Here is a 13,452-nt window from a genome sequence, read left to right on the forward strand (position 1 = left end):
TATGTATTGGACCACCGAGTGTAGCCATTACTCAACTTTCTGTTTGCCTAATGAAAACATTAAGTAAAAATTACGCGCCGCCCTGAGATGATAAAGTATAAAAGCACTAACCTCGTTTGCCCTTCATAGCGATGTGGATACGAGCCCTTAGTTAAAGCCCTATAGTTAAAGTATAGTTTAAAACCGCGAGCGAAATGCTAATTTCTGTTAGCGAGTCAATAGCGTTTTCACATAAGTTAGCATTAAGCTTGCAGACTTTTCTTCTTCTTTTTTTCATGCCAAGTGCTGTTCCTAGGTCGGCCATAACATGATAGTGACGACTATTGCAGAGGGGTGGGATATATTGGGCAGGTCATTCTGCGCATGCATTAATTGCGCTATTAAAAATGAGTGCATTAATTCCAGAAAGTATTCACCCTGCGTTAACGAGTTCATTTTGACAGCCCTAATATTTATACATTTAAAAAGGCTAGGGCTTCTAAGGCTTCGTTTCCACCGAGCAGAGCGGGTCGGGTCGGAGCGGCTCAGAGCGGGATAGTTCGCTTTTAAGAATCTGGGTGGTGTTTCCACCGCCGCCTCTACCCTTAATGGTTGGGCGGGTTTAGACTGGACGGCGATAGCCGCCAGCATATGGGTCAAAGTATTGGGCTGTGGAACAACTATGGTCATGGCAGCGGTCTCTTGTTTTTGCTTGGCCAAACCGGCCGCTTATATATTTATTCCCTCCGTGTTGTAAATGCACAGGGACGGCTCGTGTAGCCCACTGATTAATTTAATGAAGAGGAAAAACACCAAATAATAAACAAAGTGCTGCGCCGACATTTTTCGCTAAACAAAACACTCTCTTCACTCTTGTCGAGGTGACCACTACACACAGCGATTTAATGCAGAAATTATTCTTTCGACCAATCAACGGACGGCAGTGTGTAGCTCCACCTTTTCGGCACCCTTTCAGACGGCTGGTACCCCAACCGAGGAGTATTGAAAATAGAAGCGGCTTGGAACGATTAGGTGCGCTTATTTCCAGACCCTACCCAACTTCTGGCAAATGAAAAGCCAAAATAAGCGGGTCGAGCCGCTCTGACCCGATCCGGTCTGCTCGTTGGAAACAAGGCATCATTTGGGATGTCTTGTTCATCTGACTTAGCAGCAGAGTCTATTCACCTATCGTTAGAGGGTCGGCCGTCACTGACCGATGACGCTGATTCGTCGGTCCGTTTGGAGGTGGGCCCGGGCCGTTTCGCCCCACTCAAAAGTAGGTCCACCCTGAGTGCCGCTCGGCATGGCTCGGTGCAGTAAAAGTGGTTATGGAAAATCAAATCAGTGCAGCACGGCTTGGGTTGGCGCGGCAAAAGGGCCAGTGGAAAAATGCAAATACTCTTAACACTAAATCATGCCAAATCAGGCAGTTCTGCAAATGGCTGCAGTGTTGTGCTGTAGTGACACACACACACACAACCCTGGTGTTGTTAGTTAGACTTAGTTTTGATACCATTGAGTATGTTTATAATTGTTTTGTAAATAAAAAAATGTGTAGCCCTACAATTTTATTGGTTTCCTTTAATGTTGGTTAACATTCTAGATTTGTGCATGAACAATAAAATGTTAACAGTCATTTTTAGACAGATGCAAACTGTTTCAAAGTGCGTGGCACTTGAGCTTAGTAGCTCAATAGTTTAACAGGTCTCATGACTTGTGGTATGAAACTGTCCCTGAGTCTGGTAGTGGGAGACCGGATGCTGCTATAGCGCCAGACAGCCAGACGGCAGCAGCTGGAACAGTTTGTCGCTGGGCTGATGAGGGTCTTGAATAATCCGGTTGGCTTTCTTCCTGCACCGCTGGATGAAGAGATCCTCCATGGATGGCAGCTCTGCCCTGATAATGTGCAGGGCAGTTTTCTCCACCCTCTGTAAAGTCTTATGGTTGTAATGAATATGCCGGTATTCCCTTCACCAGATTAAACACCCCTGAATTAATATCAGGACGTTTCCGTGTATATATAGCCCGCCAAGTCTATTTGTTCCTTGAATAAGCAAAATACATAATTATCCTCAGTATTTCCATGAAAATAACGTTAAGTTTGAAAACATGAATACTGCGGCGAATAAACTAAACAAATGTTTTGTTATGGTTGGACCGAATTTGGCCATGGGAATCCGTGAGAAGAGTATAGGGGAGTCTAGGGAAAAGGAAGCGTCTCTTCAACACTCCATGTTTTTAAAGCCAGTCAAGGCCAACGAGATTAGTGAGACTTTACTCGGAATGCAAAAAAAGACCTCAAGAGACTCGCTTTAGTCTATTGTTAAATAACTTTTCAAGAATTTTAGAAAATTGTGGTAAAATTGAGACTGGTCTATAATTTGTAAATGAATGTTCATCACCATTCTTATGTAATGGTATAACCTTAGCTACTTTCATGCTACAAGGAAAAATTCCTGTTTGAAAAGATAACTTACAGATATGTGTTAAAGGATGAAGAATACTTTCTTGCACTGATTTTATTATTTTCATGTGAAGCCCTAGCGCAGGGGTGGCCAACCAGTCAGAGACAAAGAGCCACATTTTTTACTGTGTTACTGCAAAGAGCCACATCGTACACACGGGTACACACGGGTACACACAGTGGCGATTCCAGGAAATTTTGACTGGGGGTGGCCAAGGTGGGCCACAGAGTTAGAGTGGGGTGGCCATCGCACACCTGAATGAATAGCATGTGATATGCTGTACAACCAATTCAAAGATGATTTATAATCCCAAATGCCCAAATCATGTTAGTATCCATTGTAATGTTTGTCAGAAAACTAAACCCCTGAAGGGGGGTCTGGGGGCATCCCCCCCCAGAAGATTTTTTTGTGTTTTTAACATGTAATCTAAGCATTCTGGTGCATTCTGGCGAAGATAATAAAGGAAAAAGTCAATATTTATTTCAGCTCAGATGAATAGTAAAATTAGCAAGACAACATAACTTGCTAGCAGCCAGATGCCTAACAACTGCACAGAGGGACGGATGACCACTAGCTTTTGACCAAATATCTTGCTAAAAAAATAAACCTTTATTTATGAAAGTCTGCCCTTGCTAAGAACATGTTACACTCGCTAACTACAAACTTTATTTTTTTTATTCAGATTTCAAAAATCTGCTGGGACACGTGCCTATACACATGCATGGGTGGCACGCATGTCACAAGCACACTTAGGCTGTTTTCAAGACCTTTGCTGACCAGAGACCAGTTCTAGTGGCCACAGTCCTACCATTAATTTAGTAATTGAAAATTGCAATCTGATCTCATATCAGTGGATTGGAGTGTTTGTGTGATGAACTTGGCAACTACCTATCAAAAACAGTTAAGAAAGAAAAAAAAATACATATCATCTCTGAACTAGGATACATATCAGGAAAAAAATTTAATTAAAAAAATAAAATGAAAATAAAAAATAACATTTGAACTAGGGGGGGGGGGGCACTGGGGTGGCCAGTAAGATTTCAGGGGGGGGCGTTTTTATTTTCGCAGGGAGCTTGCACATGCATGCACAAGCATTATTTATTAAAAAAAAAAAAAAAAAAAAAAAAAAAAAACAGGAGGCCCCACACTAGGACTTGAAACGGGCCCCCAGATCGTTAAGGCCGCCCCTGTGATAATGACAGAACTGGACTCCTACAGTACTAAGACGACAGGCCAGTCATTTTCAACAATGAACATTGTGTACAAAAAAAAAAGTATAAAAAAAATAAATAAATAAAAAATTATAATCGCATAATTTGATATGAACTGAAGAGCCGCACGAAGCTGGGCAAAGAGCCGCATGCGGCTCGCGAGCCGCGGGTTGGCCACCCCTGGACTAAATGATTTCATTAATAAGCATCACCTTCTTTATAACAGTCAATTTGGCTTTAGAAAGAATCATTCCACTGCGCTGGCCTTGGCTGAATCGGTAGAAATGATTAGTAATGCTATAGATCACAAATTGTACTCTATAGGAATTTTTATAGACCTCAAAAAAGCTTTCGACACTATAAATCATGACATCCTTCTCAATAAGCTTGAGAATTATGGCATTAGAGGTATAGCACGGGACTGGGTCAGAAGTTATTTACAGGACAGGAAACAATATGTGAAATTAGGGGAGATCACATCGACATGCTTAGATATTGTTTGTGGGGTCCCTCAGGGGTCAATTTTGGGGCCGAAATTATTCCTGCTTTACATAAATGATATATGTAAAGTTTCGAAGGTCTTAAAGTTAATTTTATTTGCTGACGACACGAACATCTTCTATTTGGGGAAAGATCTGAATAATATGGTTGAGATTGTAAACATTGAATTGACTAAGTTACATGGGTGGTTAAACCGAAATAAGTTATCACTAAATTTAGAAAAAACTAAATGTATGATGTTTGGTAGGAGAGCAGTAGATGTTTCCGTGAAAATCCAGGTAAATGGGATAGATATTGAAAGGGTCAAGCAACACAAAGTCCTAGGGGTAATAATTGATGATAAGTTAAGTTGGAAACCACAAGTTAGCCATCTTAGGGGCAAAATAGCCAGGAGTATTTCTATACTTTGGAAAGCACAACATTTTTTCAATCAAAAGGCCTTACTTGTATTATACTGGAGTTTAGTTTCCCCACATCTGCATTACTGTGCCGAGGTGTGGGGAAACACTTACAAAGATTCTTCAAAAAAAGGCAATAAGAATTATATACCAAGCCAATTACAGGGCACACACTAATAACTTCTTTATTGAAGGTAGAATTCTCAAATTACGTGACGTGGTAAATTACCACACCGTACAAATGATTTGCAAGGCTTCAAAAAAAAGCCTTCCTGTCAGTTTACAAGTAATGTTTGAAGAAAGAGGAGTTTCGCATGATTTAAGAAGAAAAAGAAAATTCACTGAGAAAAATATACGGACCACACTTAAATCCTTTTCGATTTCTGTAAAGGGTATTAAATTATGGAATGAACTTGATGAAGATGTCACAGGGAGTTGCAGTTTGAGCAATTAAAAAAAAATTATGTCTCAAAAATTATGGAAAATTACAGACTGAAAGCTGCGCACATTGGCATACTACAATAAATTATCTGAACGGTTTTTTCAGCAAACAACTAAAGAAAAACGTATTAGGGACCTCTAAGACCATATAATATTGACAGAAAAGTGTATAATATGTGAGCTTTAAGATGGATGAAAACATAATAGTCACAGTTTGCTCCCATAAGTTCTGTGAATAGCCTCTGTGTCTGTTGCCTGCTATGTACAGCTATCAGTTTTGCTTTATGAACCAAGTTAGCACCAGTTAGCTTGGGTAAAGCACCATCAGCACAGCAGACTGGTGCTCTCAGCACCGGTTAGCACCAGCGCCAGCATATCCCCAGAGTAGGAGAAGGCTACTCTGGTCGGGCGGCGGGCGGCGGACCCAATATGACCCAATATGATCACGCGGCGCGGAACCTGCGATTCGCGCGGCAAACCGCCGCGCCGCGGAGTGCAGTGTGTTCGTACCTTTTAGTCCAGGCATTATATAACCTGACCTCTCAAAAATTGCAACAGAAACCATTCCAACTGTTTTTGACTCATGAATATGTAATAAATAACATACTAAAAGTCTTAAGGAATCCAAGTGGTGGAAAGTTATTTTCTAAGGGGTTTCTTAACCATACCTTTATGTCAATTTTCAGCTTCCTAAAGTACTGTTTTATGGTAGAGGGGATATGTGCAAAATTGTTAACCTTTTCAGAAAAGCTTGAAACTTGGTACACTTATACAGTTTGGGGCTCTGAACATTTTCAGATATTAAGCCATTGCAAAATCGAATCATGGTTGCCATGGCGACCATTTTACTTTCCGCCAGAGCCTTATTATGCATTTTTCATCATAACTCCTGAACCAAACATAATACCACATAACTAGTGATGTCTAACCCTATGTTTTCATGGTCAGGGATTACTATGATACCACATACTACATCAGAAACAGTTAAGGTTGGGCGCCCTTAGCTCAGTTTGTAGGGCGTCCCCCCCCGGGCCGGGCCCAGCAGCAGATCCGGGTTCGATTCCCGCCCGCGGTCGCTCTCTGCATGTCACTCCCCTCTCTGCCCCATTTCACCTCTGTCTCTCTGCACTATCAATAAAGCATAACAATGCCCAAAAAATATCTTAAAAAAAACACATACATGTATTTGTAGAGAGAATAACTACAGTCATATGAAAAAAGTTTGGGAACCCCTCTCAGCCGGCATTATAATTGACTCTGCTTTCACAAAAAAAATATAAAAGTGGTATGTCTTTAATTCACCAGGAACAGCTAAGTACTGGGATGTTTTCCAAACAAAGATTTTTTGAAAAGCAGTATTTGGTTGTATGAAATAAAATAAAATGTGAAAAACTGGCTGTGCAAAAATATAGGAACCCTTGTGGTTTTGTTGATTTTAATGCCTGTAACAGCATGTAAAACTGATGACTTTAAACACAAAGTTGGTTGGATTATGTTGTTAAGCCTTGAACCTCATAGAAATGTCTGTTTAATCATGAGAAAATGTATTTTAGGTGCCTAAATGCAAGTTGCACTTCTCTTTGACTCTCTGCTGAAGTGAGACATAATGGGATCATCAAAACAGCTCCCAAAAGATCTGAAAAACAAAGATTGTTCATTGTCATGGTTTAGGGGAAGGCTACAAGAAGCTTTCCCAAAGGTTTCAATTGTCAATTTCGACTGTAGGGAACGTTGTCAGGAAATGGAAGGACACAGGCATAGTGGCAGTTAAACCCAGGCATGGCAGACCAAGAAAAAAACAGGAGCGGCATAGGTGGAGGATTGTGAGAATGGTTGCACACAACCCAAAGATCACCTCCAAAGACCTGCAAGAACATCTGGCTGCAGATTGTGTATCTGTACATCGTTCAACAATTCAGCGCAATTTGCACCAAAACATCTCGTTTTTATAAAGACCAAATAACTTAATTTTTTTCTCATCAGTCCAAAGCATTTTCTTCCAATATGAAGCTGGCTTGTCTAAATGAGCTTTTGCATACTCCATGCAACTGTTTTTTATTTTTTTTTATTTGATTTAGTTTATTTCAGACATCCACATACAAAACAAAATGAAAATGAAAAGCATGGTAATACAATAAATATGCCTGAAAAGGAGCAGGAAGAAGTATACACTTATTTAATCCTACCCCTTTCCTTAAAAAAAAATTAAAAATCAAAATATTTATTAAATAAAAAAATAAAATAAAAATAAAAATAAAATAAAAAATAAAATAAAAACAAAAACAACAATTATATTCGCTTCTCTTATCTATATTCTCTGTACTATTGGCGATACTATATTTGCCAATTACATACAACTTAATATACTAAACATTTTTTATATTTTATATATTTATATAATGCATATATCTATATTTATATTTATAAACAATCAATATATCCATATATACATACATATCTATACAATCAGTATATATATATATATATCCATATAATTATAATTACCCTCTTACTTCACACCCTCATCCCTGTACCTTATGAAAATCATTGCTTTGAACCTTTTTTTAAACTGGATCATGTCTGGACATTGCTTTAGCTCCGTGCTCATCCCATTCCACAGTTTCACACCCCCAATTGAGATGCAATGACATTTTAAAGTCGTGCGTACCGCCAGTGTCTTAAAGTTTAACTGTTGCCTCAAATTGTAACCCCCCTCTCGGTCAAAGAAAAGTTTTTGTATGTTACCTGGTAGCAGTTTATTTCTAGCTTTGAACATGATTTGTGCAACTTGATATTCAACCAGGTCATTGAACTTTATGATACGGGAATATGAAAAGAGGAGGTTGGTGTGATCATAATATCCAGCTTTATTGATTATTCTTATGGCTCGTTTTTGAAGTGTGACTAGTGGTTGCAGTGAGCTTTTGTAAGTGGTCCCCCAGACCTCCACACAGTAATTTAAATAAGGTAAGATCATTGAGCAGTAAAGAGTATGCAATGATTTGTGATCCAATATATGCTTTGCTTTACCCAGGACTGAGATGCTTCGTGACAGTTTAGATTTAACATGTTTTATGTGAGGTTTCCAGCATAGCTTGTGATCTATTGTCACACCCAGGAATTTATTTACATACACTCTTTCAATATTAACACCATCTATCTTGACATTTACATCACTATTTAAATTACAATTTCCAAACAACATGATTTTTGTTTTGCTTAAATTCAATGATAATTTATTATTGTCAAACCACCTTTTTAATTTGCTCATTTCAGATGTAATTGACTCCAGAAGCTGCTGCAAGTCCTCTCCCGTACAAAAATATTTGTGTCATCTGCAAATAACACAAATTGTAAAATATTTGATGTTTTACATATGTCATTTATGTAGAGAATAAAAAGAATTGGCCCTAACACTGACCCCTGGGGGACCCCACAAGCAATGTCCAAACAAGCTGACACGTATTCACCCATCTTCACAAACTGTTGCCTGTTCTGTAGATAGCTCTTCAGCCAGTTTAATACAACCCCCCTGATACCATACCGTTCTAATTTATTAATTAATATATCATGATTTATGGTATCAAATGCTTTTTTGAGATCAATAAAAACACCAGCTGCATATTTCTTTTGGTCCAGGGAATTTGTAATCTTTTCAATTAGCTCAATGACTGCTAATGAAGTGGATCGGTTGGGTCTGAAGCCGTATTGGCTGTCAGTTAGTAAATTGTGTTTATTGATGAATTTATTAAGTCTAGCAGCAAATACTTTTTCTAAGATTTTTGAGAATTGAGGAAGCAGTGAAATAGGCCTGTAGTTTGTGAAGTGGTGTTTGTCTCCAGTTTTGTACAGCGGTATGACTTTTGCAATTTTCATTTTTCTTGGGAATTTACCAGTTTTAAATGATAAATTACAGATGTGCGTTAATGGCTTCGAAATTCCGTGAATTACCTCTTTGACTATTCTCATATCAATGTCACTATAGTCAGTAGAAGTTTTATTTTTGCATTTATTGACAATCTCTATAATTTCACTCTCTTCCACTGCTGTTAGAAACATTGATTTTGGATTAATGTCTATGAGATCATTAATCCTGTCATCAGATCTCACAGGAACAGGTATTTTTTCAGCCAGTATTGGTCCAACATTTACAAAATATTGGTTGAAGCCATTTACTGCATCATCCATATTATCAATAGTCATATCATTTTCAATAAACTCATGCGGATAATTAACTTGTCTAGAACCATTTCCAATAACATTATTCAGTATCTTCCATAGACCTTTAATATTGTTTTTATTATTATCTATTAATTTTCTATAATATTCTTTCTTACTAATTCTCATAATGTTAGTTAGTTTATTTTTATATTTCTTATATTTTTGTTCAGCATCTTTGGTTCTAAGCTTTATAAATTCTTTATATAGTGTATTTTTCTTTTTGCAGGCATTTTGTAATCCCTTAGTTATCCATGGACTATCTGAATATTTTAATTTAATTTTAATTTCTTTTATTGGGCAATATTTATCATACAACAATTTAAATATCCCCAAGAATATTTCATAACCTTTATCAATATTTTCTTCTTTATATAATGGTTCCCAATTTTGATTTAATAATTCATTTTTTAAAGTGTTTATTGCCTCTTCTGTCCGTACTCTTCTGTACTTGAATGTACTCTCCCGTTTTTCCCTTTTTTCCCTCTTGTAGTTGTTATTGTACACAAGAAATACTGGCAGATGGTCACTGTATCTGTGGCGTGGGCGCAGAAAGGGCTTCCTTCTCATCACCCGGCCATACAGATGTTTTGGTGCAAATTGCACTGAATTGTAGAACCATGTACAGATACACAATCTGCAGCCAGATGTTCTTGCAGGTCTTTGGAGGTGATCTTTGGGTTGTGTGCAACCATTCTCACAATCCGCCGCATATGCCGCTCTTGTACTTTTCTTGGTCTGCTAGACCTGGGTTTAACTGCAACTGTGCCTGTGTCCTTCCATTCCCTGACAACGTTCCTTACAGTAGAAATTGACAATTGAAACCTTTGGGAAAGCTTCTTGTAGCCTTCCCCTAAACCACGAAAATGCATAATCTTTGTTTTTAAGATCTTTTGGGAGCTGTTTTGATGATCGCATTCTGTCTCACTTCTGCAGAGAGTCAAAGAGAAGTAGAACTTGCATTTAGGCACCTAAAATACCTTTTATCATGATTAAACAGACCTTTATATGAGGTTCAAGGCTTAACAACATAATCCAACCAATTTTGTGTTTAAAGTCCTCAGTTTTACATGCTGTTACATGCATTAAAATCAGCAAGACCACAAGGGTTCCCATATTTTTGCACAGCCAGTTTTTCACATTTTATTTAATTTCATAAAACTAAATACTGTGTAGTATATTTTCTTGGTCCTTTACTCAGAAAGTCGGCGTTGGTAGTTAGTTGATGGAAGAAGACACAGTTGAATGCAGATGAGGAGGTCTCAGGAACAATTATTTTATTTACAACAAAACTCATCCTGCAGTCAAAACGAAGCCAAAAAGAATTTAAAGTGTTTGTAGCCAAATCTATGAAGAAGTTCCTTTGCTAGAGAGACCCGACTTTTTCCAGAATTGTGGCCGGTTTTAACCTGTCAATCTAAGTGATCTGATTGGTTCTTCAGGACAGTACGCCCTGCTCCTCCTAACACCTAATTGGTGTACCCTAACTAGCTCCACCCTAATGGTCAGAGGGCAACCTCTGGCCCCCAGAGGACATCCTGAATTTAGTCATCACCTAGAGTCGATATGTCACGTTGGCCAAGAAGTCTGATTCAGCTACTTTTAAGACAATGCTGATGATGATGATGATGATCAGGGTCAATAAACTACTGTTAACTCTTAGCCAGACTGTCTTTGATTAACTCACAAGACATTCACCTTTGTGTGAAATTTGAATGATCTACAGATCAGCCTTGAGGGTTTCCTCACTCAAGCAGCTGACATCCCTGACTTTGCCCCCTGCCAGATGAGGCTGACGGTCTTTGTCTCCTCTGTAGCAGTAGACGTATAAAATGTATAGTAACATAATACACTACAGTAATCTTAGAATGTGTCATAACAAAATACACTACAACTGCTTTTCAAAAAATCTTTGTTTGGAAAACATCCCAGTACTTAGCTGTTCCTGGTAAATTAAAGACATACCACTTTTATCTTTTTTGTGTGAAAGCAGAGTCAATTATAATGCCGGCTGAGAGGGGTTCCCAAACTTTTTCATATGACTGCATCTTATCAACCAGGGATTTGCAGGGACAGTTGGGGGAGCAAGGGCATATTATTTTACAATAGTAGCACGTACATTTCTGACTTAGCCCAGCATACCTACCAATTTATTTTGAATACCCACTCACACAATTGTTTAACAGATCAGCAGATCTCTACAAAATAATCAGTTCACACAGAGACATTGTTCTTCTTTAGTATCCACTAAAGCAATCTAAAAGTTTTTTCACAATTTGCACGTTTTCTATGCTACTAGTTTCTGGTATAAGATACATTTACACTAATTGACTGCACCAAATATTGCACTCTTTTGTATTTCTGCACATGACAATAAATCATTTGAAATATTTTGGTGGTATTGTTGAAATAAATAACGTTAACATCAACAACAAATTCTTCACACAAAAAAGAAAAAAGGCGATTCTCTACATGAATAACCAAACCAACCTACCCTTCAAAACTATAAAGTTGGCCTATATTTGGTTGCAACATTTAGGCTTAGTTCATTCTGCTCTCATCACTGCAAAATTACTGAAAACATTACTGAAATCATTACAAAAAAGTTCTTAATCTTTGAACACAAATCTTTTCCTTCAGTTATTTCCAACTTCTTTGAGCCTTGTATCTTTCTTTGCGTTAAGAACTTTTTAAGGTCTATTTTAATTTTTAATTTTTAGAAACAATACAGAAAGCAGGACTTTGGTGGTTACAATGATTAAAACAGGATGATGCTGCTCGTCAGCTTCATTGTGGTATCACTCGGCTGGTTGGTCAATTGGCCAGGTTTCTGAAAAACTGGTCAGACCTGGCTGGCCGTGTCAACCTGAAGACTTATGTCAAAGCCTTTAGAAGTTATAGTCCCCAAAGGGATATTCTTTTTCACAAAAATTTACGTTATGGGGAGAGAGAATTTAAACCTGTTTGTAGACTCAGGACAATGACAGAGTAACTAGCCTATACTATTTATAAGAATGTAGAAGAACTACAAAAGGTACCCAACCTGTTTTTTCATGGGGTCCAAATACTTTTCACATCCACACCCAGACACAAGTAGCTTTTCTACTGCTTTTTAAATGGCCTTAAGCGGAGCCGCGGCTCTGTGTAAACACCCAACTTTGAATAGATATTGAGATAAATATCTAAAAATAAAGGTTATCTAGGTAGGTTCTTGGCTTCCAAAGACCATGGGCCCCCCAAGTGGCTGGGCCCTAGAAAGCTTTCACACTTTCTACCCCTTATGGGCTGCCATGTCTGCACATACTGTAGATGTGAGCTGATTTTGTGTAGAGATTATGCCCTGATACTGCCATGAAAGGAAGCATTTCTGATATTGTTTCAAGGTGAAGTTCCCAATTCTCAGAAACTTGCAAAATATGTCTACCAATGGATTTTAAGGATTCAGTTTTGCATTTGAGAAGTCATCTTGTTCTGAGAATCACATCAGAATGGCAAGCCTTCTCTGCAGACATCGACTATCAGCTTTGCATATATTGCAGCAACTTAATTGACACCAGAGTTTTATAAACAATCTCCAGCAGGTATCATCTGCTGATGACATCTCTTCATCATAGTATTTTGGATCTCCTTGCAGCTAATGGGGAGTTACAACAAGTGCATCAGGCAGAATCAGGCAATTAAGGACTCTTTCAATGCAAATCCCATCCAAACATCTTCCCTGTCATAATGTGCACAACGGCTGCATAGAAAATCATTATCACTTCCTCTTCCCAGCATCAACCATAACATGCCCAATGGACCCCAACAACTCATATCAGTGTGGAAGCCCCCAAGTCACTAACCTCTGGCTCAGCTGCTTTCATAAGAAAATGCTTCACGTCTTCATGGTTCACGTCTCATATCAACCAATGGGGCAAACACAAAGGATGTTTTCCCCGGATGATTGCCATGCTGTGCAAATTGCATCATACTAGACCATGCTGGCCTTTATGAGACAAACAGGATGGCAGTTTTCCATATGAGTTCCAGGTCTGCTGTCGGGTCATATGGTTCTGATCTCTCTCTCTAACTAATAAAGGCAAAAATTACCCAAAAATAACTTGACATTGTTATCTTGAAAACATTTAATACATTTATGGCAAGAAAATGAAATCAAATGAATATTATGACTTCATAGTTAATCATTTATTTGCACATGCATTGTACCATATCTCTTGTTAAACAAAGTTGTCAGTTGAT

The sequence above is a fragment of the Ammodytes marinus genome (genome assembly GCF_949987685.1).
Source record: "Ammodytes marinus genome assembly, chromosome: 4".
Lineage (NCBI taxonomy): Eukaryota > Metazoa > Chordata > Actinopteri > Uranoscopiformes > Ammodytidae > Ammodytes > Ammodytes marinus.